This window comes from Macaca fascicularis, chromosome 15 (assembly GCF_037993035.2).
Source record: "Macaca fascicularis isolate 582-1 chromosome 15, T2T-MFA8v1.1".
NCBI lineage: Eukaryota > Metazoa > Chordata > Mammalia > Primates > Cercopithecidae > Macaca > Macaca fascicularis.
Genome location: NC_088389.1, coordinates 68,100,330 through 68,126,841, shown reverse-complemented (window position 1 = coordinate 68,126,841; position 26,512 = coordinate 68,100,330). Strand labels below are relative to the sequence as shown.

Below are 26,512 nucleotides of genomic sequence, written 5' to 3'. Positions count from 1 at the left end.
TGGAAAAAGTTACTTATGAAGTGACATGCGCATCCGTGTGAAGAGACCACCAAACAGGCTTTGTGTGAGCAACATGGCTGTTTATTTCACCTGCGTGCAGGCGGGCTGAGTCCGAAAAGAGAGTCAGCACAGGGAGATAAGGGTGGGGCCATTTTATAGGATTTGGGTAGGTAAAGGAAAATTGCAGTCAAAGGGGGGTTGTTCTCTGGCGGGCAGGAGTGGGGGGTCACAAGGTGCTCAGTGGGGGAGCTTTTGGAGCCAGGATGAGCCAGGAAAAGGAATTTCACAAGATAATATCATCCCTTAAGGCAAGGACCGGCCATTTTCACTTCTTTTGTGGTGGAATGTCATCGGTTAAGGCGAGGCAGGGCATTTGCACTTCTTTTGTGATTCTTCAGTTACTTCAGGCCATCTGGGCGAATATGTGCAAGTCACAGGGGATGTGATGGCTTGGCTTAGGCTCAGAGGCCTGACATTCCTGCCTTCTTATAGTAATAAGAAAAATAAAACAAAACAATGTGAAGTGTTGAGGCAGCGAAAAAATTTTTGGGGGGTGGTATGGAGAGAGAATGGGCGATGTTTCTCAGGGCTGCTTCAAGTGGGATTAGGGGCAGCGTGGGAACCTAGAGTGGGAGAGATTAAGCTGAAGGAAGATTTTGTGGTAAGGGGTGATATTGTGGGGTCATTAGAAGAAACATTTGTTGTATTGAATGATTGGTGATGGCCTGGATACGGTTTTGGAAGAATTGAGAAATTAAATGGAAGATACAAGGTCTGAATAAAACAAGGAGAAAAATGGGTATTAAAGGACTAAGAATTGGGAGGGCCTAGGACATCTAATTAGAGAGTGCCCAAGGAGGCTCAGCATAGCCTTGCCAGCAACGATTATTTATTTACTTTAAGAGGGAATTTAGAGTGGTGGTTTGGGATAGCACTAGGAGATATCAGCTGTGATGGCTTGGAGAAACAGTGTAAACTGGCAGTGTAAACACGACCAGGGCATTTATGAGTCATTAAGAACGGTGAATAGGAGTATGACTAGACAGAAGACAGTAGGGATGACAAGTTTTTTGGGGTGCATTCCAAGTTGGTCTAGTGTCTGGAATGAGACTGGGACCTAATAAAAAGGAGTGTCCACGCAGGAGCTCAAATGGGCTGTAACCTGTAGCATTCTGAGGACAGGCCTGAATTCTGAGAAAGGAAAGTGGTAAAAGTATTGTCTAGTCCTTTTTAAGTTGGTGACTGAGCTTGGTGAGGTGTGTTTTTAAAAGACTATTAGTCTGTTCTACCTTTCCTGAAGATTGAGGACGGTAAAGGATATAAAGATTTCACTGAATACCAAGAGCCTGAGAAACTGCTTGGGTGATTCGACTAGTAAAGGCTGGTCCGTTATCAGACTGTATAGAGATAGGAAGGCCAAACTGAGGAATTATATCTGACAGAAGGGAAGAAATGACCACGGTGGCCTTCTCAGACCCTGTGGGAAAGGCCTCTACCCATCCAGTGAAAATGTCTACCCAGACTAAGAGATATTTTAGTTTTCTGACTCGGGGCATGTGAGTAAAGTCATTGGCCAGTCCTGGGCAGGAGCAAATCCTCAAGCTTGATGTGTAGGAAAGGGAGGGGGCCTGAACAATCCCTGAGGGGTAGTAGAATAGCAGATGGAACACTGAGAAGTGACCTCCTTGAGGATAGATTTCCATGATGGAAAGGAAATGAGAGGTTCTAAGAGGTGGACTAGCAGCTTGTAACCTACATGGAAGAGGTCATGAAATAACGACAGAATAGAATGGGCCTGTGAGGCTGGAAGAAGATATTTTCCTTGGTCTAAGAAACATTTGCCTTGTGTGGGAAGAGATTGATAGGTGGAAGTTTCAGCGGCGGAGTAGGTGGGAGTGCCCGAAGTGAAGGAGGAAAACTGCCCTGCGGGATAGAAGTTGGAATGCTAGCTGCTTTCTAAGCTAACTTATCAGCATAAGCATTGTCCTGAGTGATGGTTGGGGGAAGAAAATAGATTTTGGAAGTTATGAGAACTGTAGAGAGTTGAGCATAGTTTGTGATTTTTAGGGCCTCTAACAGTATTAAACCAGTGGCAGCCGCTGTGCGCAGACATGAGGGCTAGGCTAAAGCAGTAAGGTCAAGTTGTTTGGACAGAAAGGCTGCAGGACGCGGTCCCGGCTCTTGTGTAAGAATTCTGTCTGCACTAACCATGCCTAGGAAGGAAAGGAGTTGTTTTACAGAAGGGATTGGGGTTTGGGAGATTAGCCGGACATGATCAGCAGGGAGAGTAAGTGTGTATTTATGAGAATTATGCCGATAGATAACAGATGAGGAAGACATTTGGGCTTGACTGAAGTAATGGGGGTTGTCCGTGAGGCCTTGCAGCAGTACATCCTAGGTAATTTGCTGAGCCTGATGGGTGTCAGGGTCAGTCCAAGTGAAAGCAAAGAGAGGCTGGGATGAAGGGTGCAGGGAATAGTGAAAAAAGCTTCTTTAAGAACAAGAACAGAATAGTGAGTTGTGGAGGAAGGTACTGAGGACAAAAGAGTATACAGGTTGGGCACCACAGGGTTGATAGGCAAAACAGTTTGGTTGATAAGGCGCAGATCTTGAACTAATCTGTAAGACTTGTCCGGTTTTTGGGCAGGTAAAATGGGGGAATTGTAAGGAGAGTTTATAGGTTTTAAAAGTCCAGGCTGTAGCAGGCAAGTGATAACAGGCTTTAATCGTTTTAAAGCGTGCTGCGGGATGGGATATTGGCGTTGAGTGGGGTAAGGGTGATTAGGTTTTAATGGGATGGTAAGGGGTGCATGATCAGTCACCAAGGAGGGAGTAGAGGTATCATATACTTGTGGGTTAAGGTGGGGGGATACGAGGGGAGGATGTGAAGGAGGCTTTGAACTGGGGGAAAAGGCAGCAATGAGGTGTGGCTGTAGCCTAGGAATAGTCAGGGAAGCAGATAATTTACAGGTTTAGAAGCCTGGCTGTCAATACCCACAACAGATATGGAGGCAAGGGAAACAGGCCCAGAAAAGAAGGTAATGTGGAGTGGGTAGCCCCGTATTGATTAAGAAGGGGACGGACTTACCCTCCACTGTAAGAGTTACCCAAAGTGTCTGTGATGGTCCAGGAGGCTTCCGAGGCAATGGGGCAGTGTCAATCTTCAGCCGCTAAGCCGAGAAGGTCTGGAAAGGAGTCAGTCAGAGAGCCTTGGGCCAGAGCTCCAGGGGCTCTGGGAGTGGCCGCTGGGCGAGATGAACAGTCTGATTTCCAGTGGGGTCCCACACGGATGGCACACACTTAGGAGGAATCCCGGGCATTCCTTGGCCTAGTGGCCAGATTTCCAGCACTTGTAGCAAGCTCTTTGGGGAGGAGGTTCTGGAGGAACCCCTGGCAGCTGCAGTTCAGGCGTTTGGAGTTGTGTGCTGGAGATGTAGCTGGGGTTTGTCTCATAGTGGAGGCAAGGAATTACAACTCAGAAATAAGTTGCTACTTGGCTGCCCCTACTCTTATTATTGTACACCTTGAAGGCGAGGTTCATTAAGTCCTGTTGTGGGGTTTGAGGGCCGGAATTTAATTTTTGGAGCTTTATTTAATGTTGGGAGCAGATTGGGTAATAAAATAAAATGCATATTGAGAATAAGTCGGCCTTCTGACCTTTCAGGGTCTAGGGCTGAAAAGCGTCTCAGGGTTGCTGCTAAACGGGCCAGGAACTGGGCTAAGTTTTTTATATTTGATGAAAAAGAGCCTAAACGCTAACTGATTTAGGAGAGGTCGGATAAAGAAAAAGGAACATTAACCTTGACTATGCCTTTAGCTCTACCCACTTTTTTAAGAGGAAATTGCTGGGCAGGTGGGGGAGGCCTAGTCGTGGAACTAAACTGTAAGCCAGACTGGGTGTGAGGAGGGGAGGTGATAAAAGGATTACAGGGTAGGGGATCAGAAGCTGAGGAAAAATTGGGACCTAACTCGGCCTGGCGAGGAAAGAAGAGATCAGATGGGTCTGTAGACAAGGAAGATTAGAAAGACTCAGCGACGATTGGGGTTGGAACTGAGGGGACAGGCAGGAGGGAAAGAAGGAAGATTTGGGAGGAGTTGCATTGGAAACAGAGACTAGGGAGGGACGGATGTGTAAAAGAATGCCTGGACGTCAGGCACCTCAGACTGTTTGCCCATTTTATGACAAGAATTATTTAGATTTTGTAGGATGGAAAAATCGAAAGTGCCGTTTTCTGGCTATTTGGAGCCATTGTCAAGGTTGTATTGGGGCCAAGCGGTGTTGCAGAAGAAGATAAGGTATTTAGGTTTTAGGTCAGGTGTGAGTTGAAGAGGTTATAAGTTCTTGAGAACACAGGCTAAAGGAGAAGAAGGAGGAATGGAGGGTGGAAGGTTGCCCATAGTGAAGGAGGCAAGCCCAGAGAAAAGAGAGACTAGAGATACGGAGAGGAGTTCGGGGGTTCTTGCCCCCCAGAAAAGCGGGAAAGGGGTCAGGGAGCAGAAATAAGGTATTGGGGTGCAAAAATAAGAGATCGGGGCACAAAAATAAGAAGGGGTGCAAAAATAAGAGGTCAGGGCACAAAAATAAGAGGGGGCATAAAAATAAGAAGTCAGGGTACTTGCCCCTCCCCCGGAAAAGCAGAGAAGGGGTAGAAACAGGGAGAGAACGGCTCGGGGTGCTTGCCCCTCCCCCAGAAAAGCAGAGAAGGGGTAGAGACAGGGAGGGTAGGGGTTGGGGTGCTTGCGCCTCCCCTAGGAAAGCGGGACTTGCTGCTTAGGGTGAAGGACCAAGGCAGGCGTCTCCGCAGCGTGGTCAGACACACCTGAAACGTGGGTGAGTAATCAGAGAGGCATCCCTGCAGTGATTAAACACCAAGGGAAGGCTGCCTTCCCCAGTCCGTGACCGGCGCCAGCATTTTGGGTTCCATGGATAAAACGTGTTTCATTTTCTGGTTAGAGACAAAGGATTTGTCTCTAACCAGAAAATGAAAGGAATTGAAATTAAGAGAAGGGAGAGATTGAAGGGTGGTGCCAAGATTGAAAGGAGAAAGAGGTTAAGAGAGAGTGAGAGAGGTTGAAGAGAGCAAAAAGAGGCCACTTACCCGATTTAAAATTGGTGAGCTGTTCCTTGGGCTGGTGGGTCTGAGGACCAGAGGTCGTGGGTGGATCTTTCTCATGGAGCAAAGAGCAGGAGGACAGGGGATTGATCTCCCAAGGGAGGTACCCTGATCTGAGTCAAGGCACCAAAATGTCATGCGCATCCGTGTGAAGAGACCACCAAACAGGCTTTGTGTGAGCAACATGGCTGTTTATTTCACGTGGGTGCAGGCGGGCTGAGTCAGAAAAGAGAGTCAGCATAAGGGTGGGACTGTTTTATAGGATTTGGGTAGGTAAAGGAAAATTGCAGTCAAAGGGGGTTGTTCTCTGGCAGGCAGGAGTGGGGGTCACAAGGTTCTCAGTGGGGGAGCTTTTTGAGCCAGGATAAGCCAGGAAAAGGAATTTCACAAGATAATATCATCGCTTAAGGCAAGGACTGGCCATTTTCACTTTTGTGGTGCGAGGCAGGGCATTTGCACTTCTTTTGTGATTCTTCAGTTACTTCAGGCCATCTGGGCGAATACGTGCAAGTCACAGGGGATGCGATGGCTTGACTTGGGCTCAGAGGCCTGACGTGAAGAATTATTATCAAATGGGATAATATCTCTACCTTGGTTGTGCCAGGTGGGTTTTGAGAAGAAACATCATAAAATATTAGATCAATTCATTTAGACGGTTAAGCAGAATTCACCCGTGTTAGAATAATGATACCTGACAGAGATTCAGTTCATATTGTAAAGCTTTCCCAGTATTCTTTCATTTGTAACATATTTAAAAATTCTAGTAATTGCCTATGCATTGTGTACCTGTTTTAATTTACTATTAATTACTTCATTTAGCAAGCATTTATTGACACTTTGTGTCCCAGTCATTCTGTAAAATGATCATTATCCAGACGCTACACTTAGTTTCAAGGATCTCACTGTTAGTGACAGTTTCCTTCATTCAGAGTTGATGGAGTTCAGAGATTGACATTACTGATTGGTATAATCCTTTTAAATGTAACAGTTGATTGACAATAAGAGGCAAAAGGCTAGGTTTTAGAAATGACACTTTCTTACAATTAAGGTTTGCAAATTAATTATTAGTTAATTTCCTGTAATTAGTACTGCATATTTCCTCAAAGGATTAACATGTAAAGAATCTGTAGCAACGGTCTTAATAATAATGGGATATTCTATTGTAGCATCCACCCCCTCATTTCTCATTTTTAAAATACCTCAGGATAAAAAACAATATGCTCTCTATAACTTTTTATTGGATTGAAAGTCATCTGCAAATCTCTACTTCTAGTGATATATGTAGTATTACCTGTGTATATATTATAGCTATCATTACATTCTTTCTTATTGCCTCATAAAGGTATATTACATATATTTTCAATTCTGACAATAGTGATATATATAGTAATACCTATGTATACATTATAATAGCTATCATTTATCGCATTATTTTTTATTTCCTCATATCTACATATACATTATTTTTCAATTCTGACAACAATAATAAGAAGTGGACATAAATATTTCTGCCATTTAATATGTAAGGAAATCGAAGCAAGCAGGTTAACAATTTGCCTCAGTTCTCACTTATATCTAGTAAGTAGGGGAGTCAGTATCCCAATATTGGCAGTCTGACTCCAATAACAGTTGTAATATTCTTGCTGTTTTTATAGATGTGTAATTATATATACTTTTGTATACTTATATAGTATTATGTGTACTGTATTTAACAGTTATCCATCTGTGTATATGTTTCTGTTCTTGTTTTGTATGTTTGCTCTTGGTAAAGAGGCAATAGCATGTTGAATAGGAGAGTGCAATGGTTTGCAAGCTAATTTTAAAAACTGAAAGTTACAGAAGTATTTCCTAATATATTTATACACTCCAATTTAGCACAATAAGAAAACCTACTAAATAAATGGCAGTATATATTTGCATATATATCCATACTTCTTGGAATGCTAAAACAAAAAGTATTATTATACTGTTTGTATATGTAGAACAATTTCATCATTGCATTCATTTAGATTTCCAAAATCTGTATGTTATGATATTTTATATGTAGTCTGTCAGTCAAATCAATGAGATTGGTGTTTACTTAATGTCTTAAGATTCATTTTTTAACTTACTGTTTTGGCTTATGATTCACTTTTTAGTATCATACTGTTTTTTTCTTCAGAATGCTAAGCCATACCATTATTGTTCATTAGATCCTCAGGAGACTCTTTATTCAAGCTTTCATAATATGGTCAAATGAGAAGGTAGCATGTGATTTAATGTAAGCAAGTATATTGAATTTGAAAACAACCATTTGAATTTGGTAAGATAAACTATGCTAATGAATACAAACTGTGTACATTTTAGATATTTTCCAGTACTGAAATTAATATATTTTGCCAAAGAAAGCAATTCTTATTAAAATATATCACTTTTATTCCCATCTGTTTTTTTAGAAAGTCTCAATTATATTTAGTTTAAGCGATTTACCCATAAGGTCTATCTTGTTTTAACTCTAAAGCTTTCAAGACTGGAGAGTAATTTGATATGATCCAATCCCTTTAATGTTTGAAGATTTTTACTTTAACCTTTAAAATGTTGTTATAATTTATGCATTACTGCATCTTTGCAAAGGTTAAAAGCAAGGCACAATCATACATGGTACCAAGAGAATAGCCTACATTTCCTGCTATTATCCCCATCTTCAAAATAGATTGGTCTCATGCATTTCAATAGAATTTAATTATATTTCTCTAATTCCCTGAATGTTTTTATTAAACCAAGAAGTTCATAAGTTAATGGTTCCATTTTATCTTGCTGCATTTGAATTTTAAGAATATAATGATAACAAGGAACATAAATTTCTACATATAACCACATTTCTTCTTTCAATTTGACTATAAAACAGCACATAGGCTAGCATTTTAATGCTAAATATGATATATTTCACTTTTGGTGTTGCTTTCTTAGGAAACGTAAAATTTGTGATAGAGACATCAGCAATAATTTTTATATACTCTGCTTCAAAATTCAGTTTCATTGTAGTTTGAAAATTATCTACATCAACTCTTCCAAGTTTATATATATATCTGTGTGTGTGTGTGTGTATTCTAATTTCACATACGTTAGTCCCTTTCAAATCAGTATATAACTGGCCTTTATAATAGTGTTGTCATAATTTTTGAAGTATGTATTTTCTATATGTTTAAATTACTGTGTGATGTTGACTTGTATAATCCATGAGGCCGTGTATGCTCATAATTTTTAATTAATAATCATTTCTGGTACCATAGACTCACCTTTCAAACACTTGAGCAACAGATGATGCTAGGCTTTGCAGCATTCACTAATTGATTTTCTAGGTCAAAAGAGGTTAGAGCCAAATCTTTAGTACATATACTAATTCATTTTCAACAATAAGCTTGAAGCAGTATGCATAGTAAAAGAGCTACACATGCAGCACAGAAGTGATTGAAGACTTTGAAGAAAAATACAAAGAAAACATGGTTGAAACAAAGAAAAATAAGAGGAAACTACGGTCTTTTAATGTACTGGGCTCTCTTTTTATTCTTGACACTGGTACATGTTGTTTATTTTGTCTGAAATATTCTTCTCACATAGCATTATCTACTTTGCTTCTAGTGATTCTTAAATTCTCATCTCAGATGCCATTTATGCTGAAAAGCTTTCTTTATTCCCAATATTAAGTTTTTTCTTATTCTATGTTCTTTAATTTTTTTGTCTCCCATAAAAGATTATTGCATATTTATATTTTCTCCTATATGGCCACTCTCTAGACAAAAAGTATATGAAGAAATCAGACACTACCTCCTTATTTTTTTCTGTCATGTACCCACTTTATGCTCCAGAAATTGTGTAATAGATGGATGGATGGATGATGGATGGATAGATGGGTGGAGGAATGGATGGGATGCATGGATAGATGATTAGATGGATGCATAGATGTATGTATGCTTAGGTAGATAAATGAATTGGTGCCTGTATACCTTCTTTATCCTATTTTATCCTCTCAGAAGTCATTATCTTATGAAAACATCAGGCTTTCTCCAGAAAATGTCTCACATATATATTTGATCAATATTTCTTTCTGTTATATAAAGGTTTGTCCTCTATTCCCATTGTAAATAGACATACTTAGGAAAATAAGACTTTGGAAATGTTGACATATCCCATAAAAATAATCCGAGTAGGCAAATCCCAGTTGTTCTTATTGAAACTTGTTTATATGCAATAGATGCCAAAAACCTATATTTCTTTCAGAAAACAAAAGATAACATGTGAAAAGTACTTGACACCTAGCATTTGTTGGCTTTCTTTTGTTAATTAAAAAAGTGGGTTTCAATTTACATACGGCAATGGAGTCACAATATTAACAATGAGAAAAGGAATAACAATGTGAGATAAACTTTGTGAAATGTTTTACATACTTTTTAACCCTAACTAGCTTCTGTTTGAGAGATATTGATTTATTCTAATTGCAGGTCTAATATATTTAATTTTATTCACTCTTTTAGAAAACAGAAGTGATAAATCTTCATAGATATATCCCATTGTATAATCATGTATAATTCTGTGAGATATAATTCCAAGGCTTCTAAGCGCATGTTTTAAAAACCTAAATTCAAGTATAAGACTAATGAAGTATTAAGACTTGAATTTTAAGACTCCTTTTAACTTTTTTCTCAATTTTTTCTTATAAGGTCTATTTTTGTCTTAAAATTTCTTTTTTTTTTTTCAGTGTACAGATGTTTATTGACAAATAAAGTACATGTACCCCTATACAAGTATCACTGCGACATTTCAGGAACCTTGGAGCTGGGAACGCCCCTTCCTCCCTGCCCGCCTCTTCTCTAGGCTCCTCCTGATTCAGCTTGGGCTCTCTAGAAAAGCGCTTCTGGCATTTTCTTGCTGGAAACTCTGTAGGTGTGCTGGTTGGGCTCTCAGCGTTTATCATGTCCACACCCTTCTGTCCCTGGGGACTGTGGACAAGGGGCGATGAGCCTGCTCAGTCATTCATGTCCAGCCCAAACTCTGGATACAACTCTTTGGTGGTGACACCTCAGATCACAGCTAGTTTGCCCATCAGCATCTGCCCCACATCCTTGATGTCATTGTACTCGTGAAGCTGGGTAATGTGGTCCTCCAGTTCATCCACACTGTAGCCTTCAGATATGAACTGGGAGATCTCCTCATCCAGCATGTCCCTCTTCTCCTTCAGTTTCTGAATGTCAAGGTGCAGAGACTCCTCGCTGGTCCCATCAGCCTGGCCAGACTTGGGTGATGGCCTAGGGGATCGGAAGGCCCCGCGGCAACTTCGGGTAAGTCCTGGTTCAGTCCTCCTGAGCCCTGGGATCCGAGGCCCCCGGATCAGGGTGTTCAGTGGCGCAAGAGGGTCCAGCGCGGGAGTCGGAGAGCGGCCTCTCAGGTGCGCGGGGCAAGGAACACTGACTGTCTTAAAATTTCTAATGATGTGCACTACAAGTTTCTAACAGTGAGTCCAAAGTTATTCTAAATTTGTGAAAAAAACATGTCTATGAAAGAATATATTTATTTAAAATATATCTCAAGAGAGGGAGAAGCAAGAATTCTGCGGAAAAGGAATTTAATGAAGTCTCTGAAGAGATTATGATAATTCTTGCAAAGTCTAAGAAATATGTTAGTACATGTGAATTAAGATAAATGCTAATACAAATCAGCATATTTTCAATTCGAGGACCATGCAGCTTCAGAAATTTTAAAAGATGACATCAAATTTTTTTAGTCTACTTTTGAAGAACTTTGTGTGTGCATGTGTGTGATTTCTGTAAAAAGTAAGAACAAGAGTGTATGTGGATCCTAGTGATAGAAGAGAGAAACTGTAACTTCTCTAATGATCACTTCGTTGCTTTTGTCTAGTTTTAAAATATTTGTGTCATTTATCTCAACTTTTTTTTTTTTTTTTTTTTTTGAGACGAAGTCTCGCTCTGCCGCTCAGACTGGAGTGCAGTGGCCGGATCTCAGCTCACTGCAAGCTCCGCCTCCCGGGTTCACGCCATTCTCCTGCCTCAGCCTCCCGAGTAGTTGGGACTACAGGCGCCCGCCACCGCGCCTGGCTAGTTTTTTGTATTTTTTAGTAGAGAGGGGTTTCACCCGGTTAGCCAGGATGGTCTCGATCTCCTGACCTTGTGATCCGCCCGTCTCGGCCTCCCAAAGTGCTGGGATTACAGGCTTGAGCCACCGCGCCCGGCCTATCTCAACTTTTTATGTGTCACAATATTTCTTCTTGAGAAGACTAAGAAATAATTGATGTAAGATGATATGTTTCTCAATTAATATGTCATAAAAAATGAAATCTTAATAGAAAAAAAGTGTGTAGCTTAGATCTCTAGAAAAATAAGATGTACTGCTAAATTCTTCAAAAAATGAATATCCTTAGTTTTGCTGGTTATTTTTTAGATAATAGAAATGAAGCCAATACTCTCCACTTTGGTCTGTTTTTCCTTTTCTACTCTCCCATCAATGTGTATCTACTGGAGTTGTAATTTTACCTGAACAGACTGGCCAGTTAGTAAAAGAGCCTACATGTTAGTCTGACACTAGAATTGGCCATCCTGGATCTTTTGAATGTAAAATGTGAAAATGCATGGTAGCACAGTATAAATAAACAAGAAAAAACTGTCTTAAATTATTATAGATAGCCATCACATGAGTAATATGCATGCACGCACATACTCACGCCCCATGAACATTGGCATTCATAAGCATTCACGCATCTTTCTTTAAATTACTTGAGAGAGAGAGAGAGATGATATGGAGATAAAAGGAGAGAGGAATGAATGAATATCTAATAGATGACTCTTTAAAAGGAGCTTGCTACTTGGTACTTGGACATTTCTTTCACTTATTACTTACCTATTATTTACATTTATAACCAGATTTTTCCATCTATCTATGTCTTTATCTATAGTGAAGGAAGATTTTCAGGAATTAAAGAAATGACTGGAAATCCCAAATTGTCTGAGGAAAATAAAGAAATATAGTTAACTCATTAATATAAAGTGTGTGGTTTTAGGGTGCTGCTCTATATGCCACTGGATTTGCAACATAATATACATTATATTAATCTTATTGCCTTTCCAAGTTTAGAAATACATGTGGCCCTAAAGATTTTGGATAAAATTGTTGACCTCTATTTCAAAATCAGTCGCCATATTGACTGTACCAAAGTACACTTCAAACCAGCAGGGGAGTTTTTACATAGATACTGTGAGACCTTTTAATATTGCCAAGAAGATCCATGCGAAATGGCTTTCCACTGTTGTGTTACAGTAATCTTCCTTAATACTGAGGAGCTGACACTTACTTACATATCTGTAGGCATTTAGTATTTCTTCTACTTAAAAATCAAATGCCTTTCTGTAAAGTTTGCTCACTTTCCTTTGTTTCCCTTTTCTACTTAATATACAGTGTAGGAATTTTGTTTGTATTCGGAATATCACTCTTGTTATTCCATGTGCTTATTTTTTTACCTTTGTCTATATTTTTATTTGATGTCAAGATTTATCAAACTTTTTTGATCTCTGTGCCTTTCACACTTAGATCTTTAATCTACCTGAAATGGATTTATTATTCATTTACTATTTACTAAATATATATTTACTAAGCACTTCTCCATTAATTTATTTTATATTAGAAGTAGTATGAATCTAATTCATTATTCAAAAACTCAGATTTATTTTGTAATTAACCAAGTATCTCTTCAACCGTGTCTTGTCTGTATTTTATCATATTCTAGAATTCTAAAATTGTGACTACCTCTCTGTTTTTTCTGTATTTTATTTTTTTATTTTTGTTTTATTTTGTTTTTGAGATAGAGTCTCTGTTGCCTAGGCTGGAATGCAGCGGCACGATCTCTGCCCCCTGCAACCTCTGCCTTCTGGGTTCAAGCAATTCTCCTGCCTCAGCCTGTCAAGTAGCTGGGACTACAGGTGCCCACCACCGTGCCTGGCTAATTTTTGTATTTTTAGTAGAGATAAAACAGGGTTTCACCATGTTGGCCAGGCTGGTCTCCAACTCCTGACCTCAAGTGATCCACCTGCCTCGGCCTCCCAAAGTGCTGAGATTGTAGGCATGAGCCACCGTGCCTGGTCAGTTTTCTCTATATTTTAATTTCTGGATATCAAATGTACTAATGTCTCATGTGCAACAGTTCTCATTTCATGTGTCTCTTTGATATAATATTTAACATTTAATATTCTATTTTTATGGACATATTTCTTCATAAATATTTGAAGTAAATTAATATTATAATTGATGTTTTTGCCTTTCCTAATATTCTATTTTTCTGCAAGTTTTAGAATTTTGACTAGGGATTGATCAAATTCTTTGATGATGTGTTCTTTTGTTTTCCCCTTTCCTTTTGTGGTCTTCATTCCGTGTTGGTTGTTTTGCATTTGCTTCCATCCAGCCCCTGGCACTCCCATCAACCTAAAGGTCTTAGATTGTATTCTAGGCTACTATGGTGATAACAAGGATCTTATGGATCCATCCAACAGATGAACTGGTAAAGCTCCTGATGATGAGGTAAGGTATTTTGTTAGGCCTGCAGCCTCATATACACAGTAGATTTGGTAGTGGTCGACAGAGGGATTTTTTGGGGGGTTTTCAACGTATTTTCAAAATCAAATAATCTCAATTTAGACATACATGCATGCAATGAACCTTGTTACTGACTTATTTTGAAACCACATTTAGTACTGCGGTATCATATTTGTTGCTACCAACATGTGCAGCACCAGAAAGCATAATGCTTCAACCCTACCCTTCAACTTTTCTCTTTTATCTTGTTTTTGGACCTAAAATTGTTTTTACTTTTTTCTTTTATACGTATTATAGAATAACATTTTAATCAGTCGGTATTTTGCAATACTAAACTGGCCTATGGAATTTTCCACAGTGATTTTCAGCTCCTGGCCCATATACATTTTTAAATACAGGGCCTGACAAGGGTAATGTAAAGTTGATTATTTGTTAAAAGTATACAGACGGGGGCGGTGGGTCACACCTGTAATCCCAGCACTTTGGGAGGCCGAGGTGGGCAGATTGTTTGAGGTCAGGAGTTTGAGACCAGCCTGGCCAACACGGCAATACCTATCTCTACAAAAAATACAAAAATTAGCCGGGCATAGTGGTGCACATCTGTAATCCCAGCTACTCAGGAGGCTGAGGCATAAGAATCACTTAAGACCAGGAGTTGGAGATTGCACTGAGGTTGTCCCACTGCACTCCAGCCTGGGCAACAGAGCTAGGCTCTGTCTAAAAAAAAAAAAAGAAGTGTATAGATGATGTTTACAATTGTCCATTCAAAGATGAGTTTCTAAAGACCAAAAAAAAAAAAAAAAAAAAAAAATGCAATCATCTGTTGTTCCAGAAATGAACTAACACCTCTTTCCATATGAACTATGCCACGGCAGTTGTTTTACTTCAAATCAAATCAAATTATATAGGCTTAATAGAGCATAACACATAAGGTTACCTGTGGAATTGTTTATTTATAAGTCACATCACTAGCATCTTACTGCATGCATTTTAATATTAAACTTATGTTTGAGTTTATATTATGTGATTTCTTTAGTAGCAGAGACATATAAGAATAGAAAATGTGCTTTAACTTCCAGGTAGGTTAAATAGCTATAAATATACTGATAGGAACAGAGGTGTTAATACAGATACGGAAAAGCAGAATTGGAAATATGTAACAATCTGAAATTATTTATTACAGATAATCAAGTGAAATAGAAACTATATTAAGCTTAATGTCACTCTGCATATATGAAGTTGTATTTACCATCATAGATAATAATTAACATTGTTTTAAACCATGCAAATTTCTCAGCCATAAATTATTAACAAAATATGTGCAAGAATCCAAGTGTTAAGATACTAAAAGGCAGAAATAAGGATGACTCAATTTGATTGTTTCTGTTTATTTTGTATTTAATATATACGATGGAGTGCATGATTGATAAAATGATTGGCAAAGAGTTATCTAAGGGATGAATGACATCTCATTTTTCTGTTCCTACCACACCTGGTCATTTTGCCTTAGACCTGGTAATATTTGTCTTTGTTCCATTTTTTTTTAAATATATTTTTTATATTAAATAATGAACCTGGCCTTTTCATCGCTAAAATTTGTTTTAGCCGGAAAGACATGGGACCCCTCACTTTACCAGAACTTTACCATCTCTATTTTCATAGAGATAATGACCTATTTGCTCAGCACAATGTAATTTCTGACCTAATCAAACACTGTGACTAGGCATAAAATAAACCAATCAGCAAACAAGATGGAGTTAAATTTTCTATTGAAAAGAATTAGGATACATACTTTTAAATCTTAATTTTAATAATTTGTCATTATCAAAATTTGACTTTTGCAAATTTTTAAAAATAAACACTATTACTTTTAACATTTTGATAAAACTGACTGATTATTTAACTGAATTGGTAATCCACTTTTAGCCAAATTGTTGAAAGGTTGTTAAATTTTGATACAGTCATCCTGTGTTCTATCATAATTGTAGCTTTGTCAGTGTGAGAACATTGGATTTACAAAATACGTTAGTAATTTTATCCTATTACCCATAATGCAGACTCAGTGTGAGTCAATGACAATGGCAGACAGCAGGTCAAGGTGAACTGCAAAGTACAAAAGATTTACAGTTGTCCCTTGAATAATGTGGGTGTGAACTGCATGTGTCCACTTATACATGATTTTTCTTCTGCCTCTGCCATGCTTGAGACACTAAGACCAACTCCTCCACTTCTTCCTCCTCTTCGGCCTATTCAATATGACAATAATGAGGGTAAAGACTCCACTTTTGTTTAATGAATAGTAAATATATTTTCTCTTCTTTATGATTTTTTTAGTGACTTCTTTTTTCTCTAGCTTACTTTATTGTCAGAATGCAGTATATAATACATATAGCATACAAAATATGTGTTAACTGACTGTTTATGTTGTAAGGCTTGCAGTCAACAGTAGGCTATTAATAGTTAGATTTTTGGAGAATTACAAGTTGTACGTGGATTTTTGACTGTATGAGGATTGGCACCCCAGCACCCATTTTTTCCAAGGTATTTTGAGTTTGCTGAGAGTTATTGGTTATCAGAATCAGAATGGTAAAGTAAGAAAAACTTTTTGTCCAGTTTTTAAAATTTTATTTAATCTCTCAATCTCCCTGTTGTTAACATACTCTGACTAAAAGGAAACATAAAAACAAAAAGAAAACTCTACTACATTGATTCATTCTATATGAAAAGTATCACAATCCCGCCATACCAAGTAATGGAAATATATTCTGAGATATATGTTATTAGAGGATTTTGTCATGTGCAAACACAAACCTAAATGGTATAGGCTACTGCACACTTAGGCTATTTCATATAACCTATTGCTTCTAGGCTACAAACCTATACTGCATGTTACTGTACTGAATACTGTAGACAATTGTATCACAATGGTAATATTTGTGTATCTACACATAGAAAAGGTACAATAAAAGTACACCATGAAATATTATAAATGGCACACCTCGTATAGGGCAGCCCCATTATAATCTCATAGTCTCAATGTTGTATGTGTAGTTCCTTTTTGACAAAAACATCCTTATGAGGGGTGTGACTGTATTTTATTTCTTTGTTTATATCCATCTTTTGATAATAATGAAGAAGGAAAGTATACCTATCAGTGTTCAACTTGCTTCCATTTGTCACCTCTCTTGATATTTTAATAATTATGTAATTTTAAATTTATTGAATAGGCTTTTCTAGAATGTATTAACTAAGACAGAATGATCCATACTCACTTATTAAAAAATCTCAAAGGTTACTAATGGTAATCCAGTAACTATGTCCTGAAAGTGTTTTCTGAAATTCTCTCCTATATCTGTGGTATTCTGCTTCGATGACTCTTATGTTCTATTTACACCTCACAGTTCAGATAATATCCTTCTATCCTGCTTTGTACTAGAAGAGGATAAATGATATGGATTCTTTTCTTGCCTTCTACCTTCCTATTGGGTTTTGTTGGTAGGGTGTGTGGGCAGAAGACTTGTGGGAGGGAGGAGACTGAGTCAGAGTCACAGAGACTCTGTCAGGTGGCCCCTCTCCAGTTTGCCCCTTAAGTCACAGGGTGTGTGCCTTAATGGTGCCCCCACACACCCTATTAGGGGGTACTACTGCACTATGCCTTCTATTTTTCTGCATATTGCCCACATCTTTGTGAATTACTATTTTATTAAATTATCTCCAAATTATCAAATATTGTATGCCTCTTGTTGCCTTCAGAATTGTGACTGACCATCCCTTCTTGAGACTCCATTTTCTATTTTCTGCTTTACTAGAATCCATTCCTACTTTGCTTTTGAGAAGTATTTATGGCAGCAGCTCTTTTTCCATATCCTATGCCTAGTGTTTTCTAGGTGTACCTTTTTAGATTTCTTTCCGTTACTCTCCATTTGTTTACTGCTTTATTGTATAGATCCCTATCTATATGCAAATATACTACTTGCATCTACCTTTAGCATGTATGCCATGCTTGAACTTCCGGCCCAAGGTGCTTATTAAATGATAACCCGTAAGTGTTACCAAACTGATCATATCATCTTCTTTCTCATATTTATTTCCAAAATGATACTTCATCTGGCCAGTTGCTCGATCTTAAAACTGAGCTATCATTGGCTACTACCTTTGACTAATCCCCTACCTCCAGTCACTAAATTATGTCATTCTTAAGTCTTAAGGTCTCTTTAATCCAATCCCTTCATTGCACTTCCATTATCATTAACTTAGTTCCTGCACAGAATTACTTCAGTAGCTTTCTTACTTTTACGATTTCCCAGGTCTCAGGGCTTCACTCAGGCTGTTACCTCAACTCTTGAGTGGAAACAGTGATCTTCACTTGACAAACTCCTATATATGTGTTTAGTCTCAATGAAGCCACCACCATCCTCCTAAGACAGCTGCTCTTTGCCTTTCCGTTCTTGGTAACATGTTTAAACGTGCTTCTCCAGCATACTATTCATGTGTCTACTAAAAGATTTTTCACAGATGTTGACAAATGGCTGTTCATTTGCCTTTGAGACCATAGATATTGTCATATGTATATTTAATTACTAATATAGCACCTGCAACAATGTAAGCATACATCCTATTTCATATAAAATAAATAAGGAAAAGAGTGTGAGCCCTGCCCTTAAAAAACTTATTTTAGTAAATGTGCAGATACACTGTAATTGCTGCAGTTTTAAAAGCTACACTGAAGTTAACAGATTCCTACTGCAGGTGCAATGATGCCCCAGGATGCAGTGTTCCATACCTTTTGGACTTGTTTTTAAACATGAAATTCAAAATAGAATGAGAGAACTTAAAATCATTTTGAGGTTATATAAGTGAAAAATTTGACGATTAATAAAATTTTTACTGTAAAAATTTTTCTTTTTTTAATGAATACCCTACTTTAAAGAGTTTTATAATGAGAGAAGTTTCAGGAACGAGAGTTTTAGATTGAAATAAAATTGTTCTTAATTTGATTTCTCTTAAGTTCTCATTCATGGGGAATGTCTGTATCCTTTGGAAAGACAGTCGAAGTAAACTAGGGCTAGGATCAATTCTGCTTTCAGCCTGCAATAAAACTGTCATAGACATTTACCAAATAAAATAAAATAATGATCAGCAGTGAGTAGCAGGATCAGCAGCTCAGTCAGACTACTAATATTGAAGAGTCTTGCCCGCCTGAAGAAATAGGCAACTTATTGATAATAATAAAAAGTTGCACTTGTTATTGTGTGTTGACTTTCTGTTTTCTTCTGAAGCTATAAATTGCAGAATTCAGACTTTTAAGCATTTGTGCATGAAACAAGGAACATAAGCTTAAATACTTCTCCTTGGAGATAAATCAATAATTGCAGTTCTCTCTTTTAAGCTGACATTTTATACTCTCACAAAAAGGAGAGGCTATATCAATACTTTAACTTTGGTGTGGTACTCATCCTTATTTAGGTACTTGTTTGTAAGTGTCCTCTGATGATAGTACAAATATCTGTGATGTTTTCCAAATAGAGCTCCTTAGTAAAAAATAACAGGCCATTAACAGTAACTTAATGAGGGTATTTCTGCTTCCTAAGCTTAGAATTTAATGATCATTTAATTATACATGCATCATCTATCTAAAATAAGAAATACCACTAAATTTATGATGGGAAATACATCTTTCCCAATAGCCGTTAATCTAATTGCAGTTACAATTAAGAATTTGGATTTAAGTCTCCACATTTTTAATCTAATGTAATCATTAAATACAAATAATATAATGCCATACAATTTTAGAAATTTGATTTTAATTACTACATGGATATCATAAAGTAAGCACATGTTTAATGTAACCCAGGGAAATATTTAGATGGTTTATCTCACTAATGATGTGTGTGTGTGTGTAATACCCAGTTTTAGATAAATGATGAAATTATATCTTACATAATTTACTGGTCATTAGTTATTTTTTCATAATTTACTAAGCTGAATAATTTAGATCTTTTTAAGGTGAAATAACCCAGGTAGGCACAGCCTGAAGGCATAGTGACTCGTATGACAAAGTCAAGGCGGAATCTTGAGAGTCACACCATCTTTGCGTTTCTAATGAGAATACTCAGTTCTTCTCTTTCAACCAAACTATCTTTTCAGTTTCTGTAAATTAGTTCTGGAATTTATAGGTACTCAGGTAGACCAAGCCTCATTTTATGTGTCTCAACAGCAAATCCTTCCACATTTTAATTTTATTCAAAGGAAGAATTTTATTTCAAATAATTCAATCTGTTTACCATTTAAAATTCCTTGACAGAAATAAGCTTGCAAACTAGTATTAGGTCTTACTCTTTATTCCCAAATATCTATTTTAGTTATCTAATATCCTAGACCTCTTCTGTAATTTTGGATAGCTCTACTTTCATTATCTTTCATCCTGAAGAATGAGACTGACTCCACATCCCAGTGCCTCAGAGTATGATGTATTATACTGACACGTCTACTGGATGCTTATCTGGATTTTAAGATGTTCTTTGTCCTACCACATTTTCGGATGCCCTTAATTTGGATTTTAAATCATATCTGGAGTTAAGATTTAACATGTTCAAAACTAATCCATTGCACTTTTGCCACCTTCAGAGCAAGACTATTTCAGAAATGATACCTGCATCCTAAAGCACAGACACAACCAAATGCATAAGTCAGTGAATCCTGGTCTAATGCAGAGGTGGCAAGTAAAGGCTGGGTGCCACTGGCTCACGATATAGAGAAAGCTGCAAGACTTGGACTTCAGTTCCCTAATAGTGACAGGTGAGCGACTGCCACTTCCTCAACCATGAATTCTGAAGTTGTAGAACAGGACTGGGTCCCATGTTTTTTCCATAATATCACGAGTTTAAATTCTAATCCCTGGGCCAGGCATAATGGCTCACGCCTATAGTCCCAGCACTTTGGGAGGCTGAGGGAGGGTGGATCACCTGAAGTCAGGAGTTCGAGACCAGCCTGGTCAACATGGTGAAACCCTATCTCCACTAAAAATACAAAAATTAGCCAGGTGTGGCTACTCGGGTGGCTGAGGCAGGAGAATTGCTTGAACCCGGGAGACGGTGGCTGCAGTGAGCCGAGATCGCGCCATTGCACTCCAGCCTGGGAGATGAGCAAAAGTCCATTAAAAAAAAAAAAAAAAAAAAAAATTTGAATCCCCATTTATACCAGGCACAGAGATGATTCTCAATCAGTGTTTGCCAAATTAGTTGAGCAGAGCAGAAGGTGAGAGTCTACAATGTCATATAATTTTAGCCTTCGGTAACCAAGTCTTGGATCCTATAAGCCGGGTGCGTCCTAATCATGCATACTGTAAGCTTTACAGCCTAAGAATGAGTTTCACTCTTTGGAAATCTGATGTCCAACCTGCAATTATCCTTGATTATTTCATCAGTGTGTATTGAGGACAGATTAAACCAAGCACCTACTACTGCTTTTCTCACTAAAACGTTTTCCCAACAAATGTTATTCCTGGCTTTCAGTGTGTGCCTTGTGGTCATTTGTCCTTGTTTGCTCCACAACCTCCTCCCACTATGGACATCTTGCCTGTGAGGGTCTGTACTTACCAGGGGGATTATACATTGTCTTCTTTTGAATGAACTTGCAGTTGCATATTTATGAGTACATTTTACTTCATATTGAGTAATTTCACTAAATTAACTTACTAATTATAATTGTTGTCTGTAATCTTTTTGGATTTTCAAAATACACAAAATGTCATATGTAAATATTGACAGGTTAATTTTTTCTCTTTCAATCATTATATCCATTCTTTGTTTTGGTTTTAACTTATTTAAGTATCCAGGACTTCCAGTAGGATGGGAATAGAAATGGTGATAGTTTATTTCTCTGTTTCATTTCCAGTCTTAATATGTAAACATTCCACCATTAAATATCTGTTGTAAGTTTTTCTGTGGATGCTGATTATCATGTAAGAGAAGCCCCATTATATTCCTAGTTTGTTAAGGTTTGCAAATGTGTAAGGTTTGTTTTGCTTAATCAGGAATGTGTGTTGAATTTTATGATATAATTAATTGGCTTTTGAAAATGATTGTGTGATTTTTCTCTTCATTTTCTTTTAATAAGCTAAATTATATTGGTACTATAATGCTAAATAAGTACTGTAACTCTTGAGTAAACTCAAACTGGATTTGATGTATTATTTTTATACAAAGTAGTATTCAATTTGGTACTTATTTATTGGACTTTTTATATATAAATTAGTGTAAGAGAATAGGCTTTTGTTTATTCAAATACTTTTTGAAGTATCAAGATATTTTATGCCTATTAAAATCTGTTGGGAAGTATTCCAAATTTTTCTATTTCTTGGTAGAGTTTATATAGATTAATATAACACTAGTGGGGTCGGGGCTGGGCGCAGTGGCTCATGCCTGTAATCCCGGCATTTTGGGAGGCTGAGGCAGGAGGATCACGAGGTCAGGAGATTGAGATCATGGTGAAACCTCATCTCCACTAAAAATACAAAAAATCACCGGGCATGGTGGTGGGCGCCTGTAGTCCCAGCTACTTGGGAGGCTGAGGCAGAATTGCTTAAACCCAGGAGGCGGAGCTTGCAGTGAGCCGAGATCTCGCCACTGCACTCTAGCCTGGGTGACAGAGTGAGACTCCGTCTCAAAAAAAAAAAAAAAAAAAAAAAAATCACTAGTGGGGTCTGAACTATTTTGGGAGAAATTGTTTTAGAAAATGATTTTTTAGCAAATACAAGAATATCTCACTTTTATTTATTTCTTCTTAGGCCATTTTTGTAAGTTCTGTTATGAAAACAATTTGTTCATATCACTTAACAGGTGAAATTCCTATTAAATGCTGTTTCTAATATCCTTATACCATCTTTTAATAACATTAATTTCTATAATAATATCACTTTTTCTATTTCTGATATCGAAAGTTTTTATTTCTTTCCCTTCCTCTATTGAAAGTTTTTATTTCCTAATCTTCCTCTCACTTTAATTAGGCCTTAATAACTTTATTAATATTTCAAAGTAAACTTTGGCTTTGCTATTTTCTGTTATTGCATATTTATCTGTGTTGTTAATTTTTGTTCTTACGTTTTAAAATTATTTTCTCTCCTATATTTATTTGAGTTTGATTGCTATGATATAGTCTAGCTTATAAAGATAGAAAATTCTATTAGTAATTTTTATTTTTCATCTAATCTAACAAATCTATTCAAATCTATACAGTTTACTTGAAGTAAATTCCAATATGTTAAATGTTTTAGTTTTATGCATCTCAAAATCCTTTCTAATTTCTGTTGTTATTTGACCCACAGATTATATTTATGGAGTAATATAATTAATTTTTTTCAATTGCTAGTTTAATTGTAACTTAATTGAAAACATGTACTAATTTTATAAATTATTGGAAATTAGATGAAATTTGCTTTATTAGGCAGCATATGATCAGTTTTGGGAAAGTACTATAGATACTTTAAAAATAATATGTATGCTTTCTTTGTTGGTACAATTTTCCATTAGAAAACTGATTTTCTACTGATTTGTTTTTCTGGTCATTGCAAGTAGTATATTGAAGTCTTCTATTATTGCTGTGGATTTGCCAAATTCTCTTTTAATTTTTGCCAACTGTTGCCTTATACATTGTAAATTTGGTTCTCTGTGATTCGGACTCTGAGACAAGGTTTAAGTGAAGGAGGTTGATTGAATTATGTCCTTGGGACCAAAACCTGTGAAAAGGAGATAAACAAAGTAAGGTTAGGCAGAAGAAGAATTTAAGCTGCAGTGTACATTGAACAACAGCTTTAGCCAACCTCAGGGAAACTCAGGAGTAATAATAATCACTTAGAGTAGTCCTGAGTAAAGCCAAAATTGTTCATGTTCATTGATCAGTCATTGGATGTGGATAATCTGAGAAGGGTCATCTGCAAAAGAAGTAGATGTATGGGCTTGTCGTTGAAGATTCATTTGCAGAAATTGGGGTCAAAAGTCCACGCTTGCAGGATGATCATAGTGGCATACCCCAGTGTCATCTTATATGTTTTGATTCCGTATTGATTGGGTGCATACAAATTTAGACATGTTATATCTTTATAGCAGATTGACGTCTCAAAAATATAAAACGTCACTTTTTGCCAAAAGTAATGCATCATCTCTTACAGCCTACTATACCTAATATTAGTATAGCTATACCGACATTCTTTATCAAATATGGTTTATCTTTTTTTTTTTTTTTTTTTTTTTTTTTTGAGACAGGGTCTTGTTCTATTGCCCAGGCTGGAGTGCAGAGGCCTGATCTCAGCTCACTGCAACCTCTGTCTCCCAGGTTCAAGCGATTCTCCTGCCTCAGCCTCCCAAGTAGCTGGGATTATAGGTGCGCACCACCAGGCCTGGATAATTCTTGTATTTTTAGTAGAGAGGGGGTTTCATCATGTTGGTCAGGCTGGTCTTGAACTCCTGACCTCATGATCTGCCCGCCTCGGCCTCCCAAAGTGCTGGAATTACAGGCATGAGCCACTGTGCCCGGCCGGTGGTTTATCTTTTTCCATCATTTTACTTCTAAATATTTTGTTTCCTTGTATTTAATGTCATCTTTTGGAATAAACATTTTAAATTTCCAGTGTGAAATATTACTTTTTTATTGTAATTTCTAATTCACTTTGTTGTAATGTGATGGGTGATACATTTGGTTTCATATCTACTTCTCACTATTTGCTGTCCATATGACATATCTATTTTATGTTCCTTTTGTTTCTCCTTCTTGGCTTCCTTTTAGATTGATCAAACACTTCATTTTAATTTGTCATTTTACTTTAATATTAGATGTAAAAGTCTTTAAAATAATTTTATATATTTTTATTTGATAAATCATATAAAGATACATTCTTTACTTAGTACACTATAATACAAATATTAATTTTATTTTTTCTAACGGTAAATCTTAAGGCACTATATATAGATATTACCTCCCCCAGGTTTTAGCACCACTTTGCATATATTTTACATGTTTTAAATCTACATACAATTTAACTTCCAAAATGCATTGCAATTATTTTTTGTAAGTAAATATTTACATACATTTAGTGCCATATTCAATTTTCATTGTTCCTCTTTCTTTCTGCATTACCATGATTCTACCTGGAATCCTGTTTTTTGGAGAGGGCAGGGGTAAAGCACTCAATTTAATCTGTCTTAATTTGAGGTTATAAGCAATTTATTCCATGATGGTTTATCTGGAAATAGATTTATTTTGTCTTCTGATGTGAAGAACACTTAGTGTATTTAATTCTAGGTGAGCAGAACTTCAAGTACAGCATTCCATTGTTTGTGTTTTCAATTTTTTCTTTGAAAATTCAGATGTCCTTATAGGGTTTTTATAGTTTTGGGTTATACATTTGTCTTTAATCTCCCTAGGCAATACCATGGAGGACATAGGCACAGGCAAAGATTTCATGCAACAAAAGCAAAAATTGACAAATGAGATCTTATTAAACTAAAGACCTTCTGTGCAGCAAAAGAAACTATCATCAGAGCAAACAGGCAACCTACAGAGTGGAAGAAACTTTTTGTAATCTATCCATGTGACAAAGGTCTAATATCCAGAATCTATGAGGAACTTAAATTTACAAGAAAAAACAAACAACCCCATTAAAGAGTGGGCAAAGGACATGAATAGACACTTCTCAAATGAAGACATTCATATGGCCAACAAATAGGAAAATAAGCTCAATATCACGGATCATTAGAGAAATGCAAATCAAAACCACAATAAGATACCATCTCACATCAGTCAGAGTAGCAATTATTAAAAAGTCAAGAAACTACAGATGCTGGAGAAGTTTTGGAGAAATAAGAATGCGTTTGCACTGTTAGTGGGAATGTAAATTAATTCAACCATTGTGGAAGAAGGTATGGTGATTCCTCAAAGATCTAGAACCAGAAATACCATTTGACCCAGCAATCCCATTACTGGGTATATACCCAAAGGAATATAAATCATTCTATTACAAAGATACATGCAAGCATATGTTCATTGCACCACTATTTACAATAGTAATAACATGGAATGAAGCCAAATGCCCATCAATAATAGACTGGATAAAAAAATGTGGTATATATTCACCATGGAATACTATGCAGCCATAAAAAGGAATGAGATCTTGCTCTTTGCAGTAACATGAATGGAACTGGAAGCCCTTATCCTCAGCAAATTAATGCAGGAACAGGAAACCAGAAACAACATGTTCTCACTTATAAGTGTGAGCTGAACAATGAGAATGCTTGAACAGAGGGAGGGGAATAACACACACTAGGGTCTGTCAGGGATTGGGGTGGAGTGAAGGATAGCATGAGGAAAAATGGCTAATGTATGCTGAGCTTAATACCTAATTGATGTTTGATAGGTGCAGCAAATCACCATGGCACATGTTTAACTATATAACAAACCTGCACATCCTGCACAGCTACTCGGGAGGCTGAGGCCGGAGAATGGCGTGAACCCGGGAGGCGGAGCTTGCAGTGAGCTGAGATCCGGCCACTGCACTCCAGCCTGGGCTACAGAGCGAGACTCCGTCTCAAAAAAAAAAAAAAAAAAAAAAAAAAAAGCAAAAAAATTTCAGATGGACGTCATTCTTACTTTTAATCTTTTGAAATTAATGTCATTTTTTTGGCTTATTATTTTTATTTATTTATTTTATATTTTAGGGAAAACTATGGGAGTTCAGTCAGGGTGGTGGGAAAAATTATAGAAGAAAAATTATAAAGATAGTTATAGGAAATAGACACAAACCTACTTTGAAGGTCAGGGGGTTTGCA

At 37.1% G+C, this 26,512-nt stretch overlaps 2 long non-coding RNA genes and 1 pseudogene across 3 annotated transcripts in view; 1 reads left to right on the top strand and 2 right to left on the bottom strand.

The window, feature by feature from the left end:
• The window catches only part of LOC135967423 (uncharacterized), a 30,949-nt gene extending 4,652 nt beyond the window's left edge, over positions 1-26,297 (top strand). The window contains exons 1-3 of one of the 2 annotated variants that reach the window (XR_010581548.1): positions 11,423-13,676; positions 20,319-20,489; positions 25,112-26,297. This is a non-coding gene — a long non-coding RNA (uncharacterized lncRNA). Of the gene's footprint in view, positions 1-11,422; positions 13,677-20,318; positions 20,490-25,111 lie in introns of those variants that run through there. The other variant, XR_010581547.1, reaches the window with a different exon arrangement.
• On the bottom strand, positions 60-9,806 carry LOC135967424 (uncharacterized). Its single transcript, XR_010581549.2, has 2 exons — positions 5,100-9,806; positions 60-482 (listed from the first exon to the last, which is right to left on the bottom strand). It is a non-coding gene; the product is annotated as an uncharacterized lncRNA (long non-coding RNA).
• Positions 10,105-10,813, bottom strand: LOC102128868 (DNA repair protein SWI5 homolog pseudogene; annotated as a pseudogene).
• Positions 26,298-26,512: the final 215 nt, after the last annotated feature.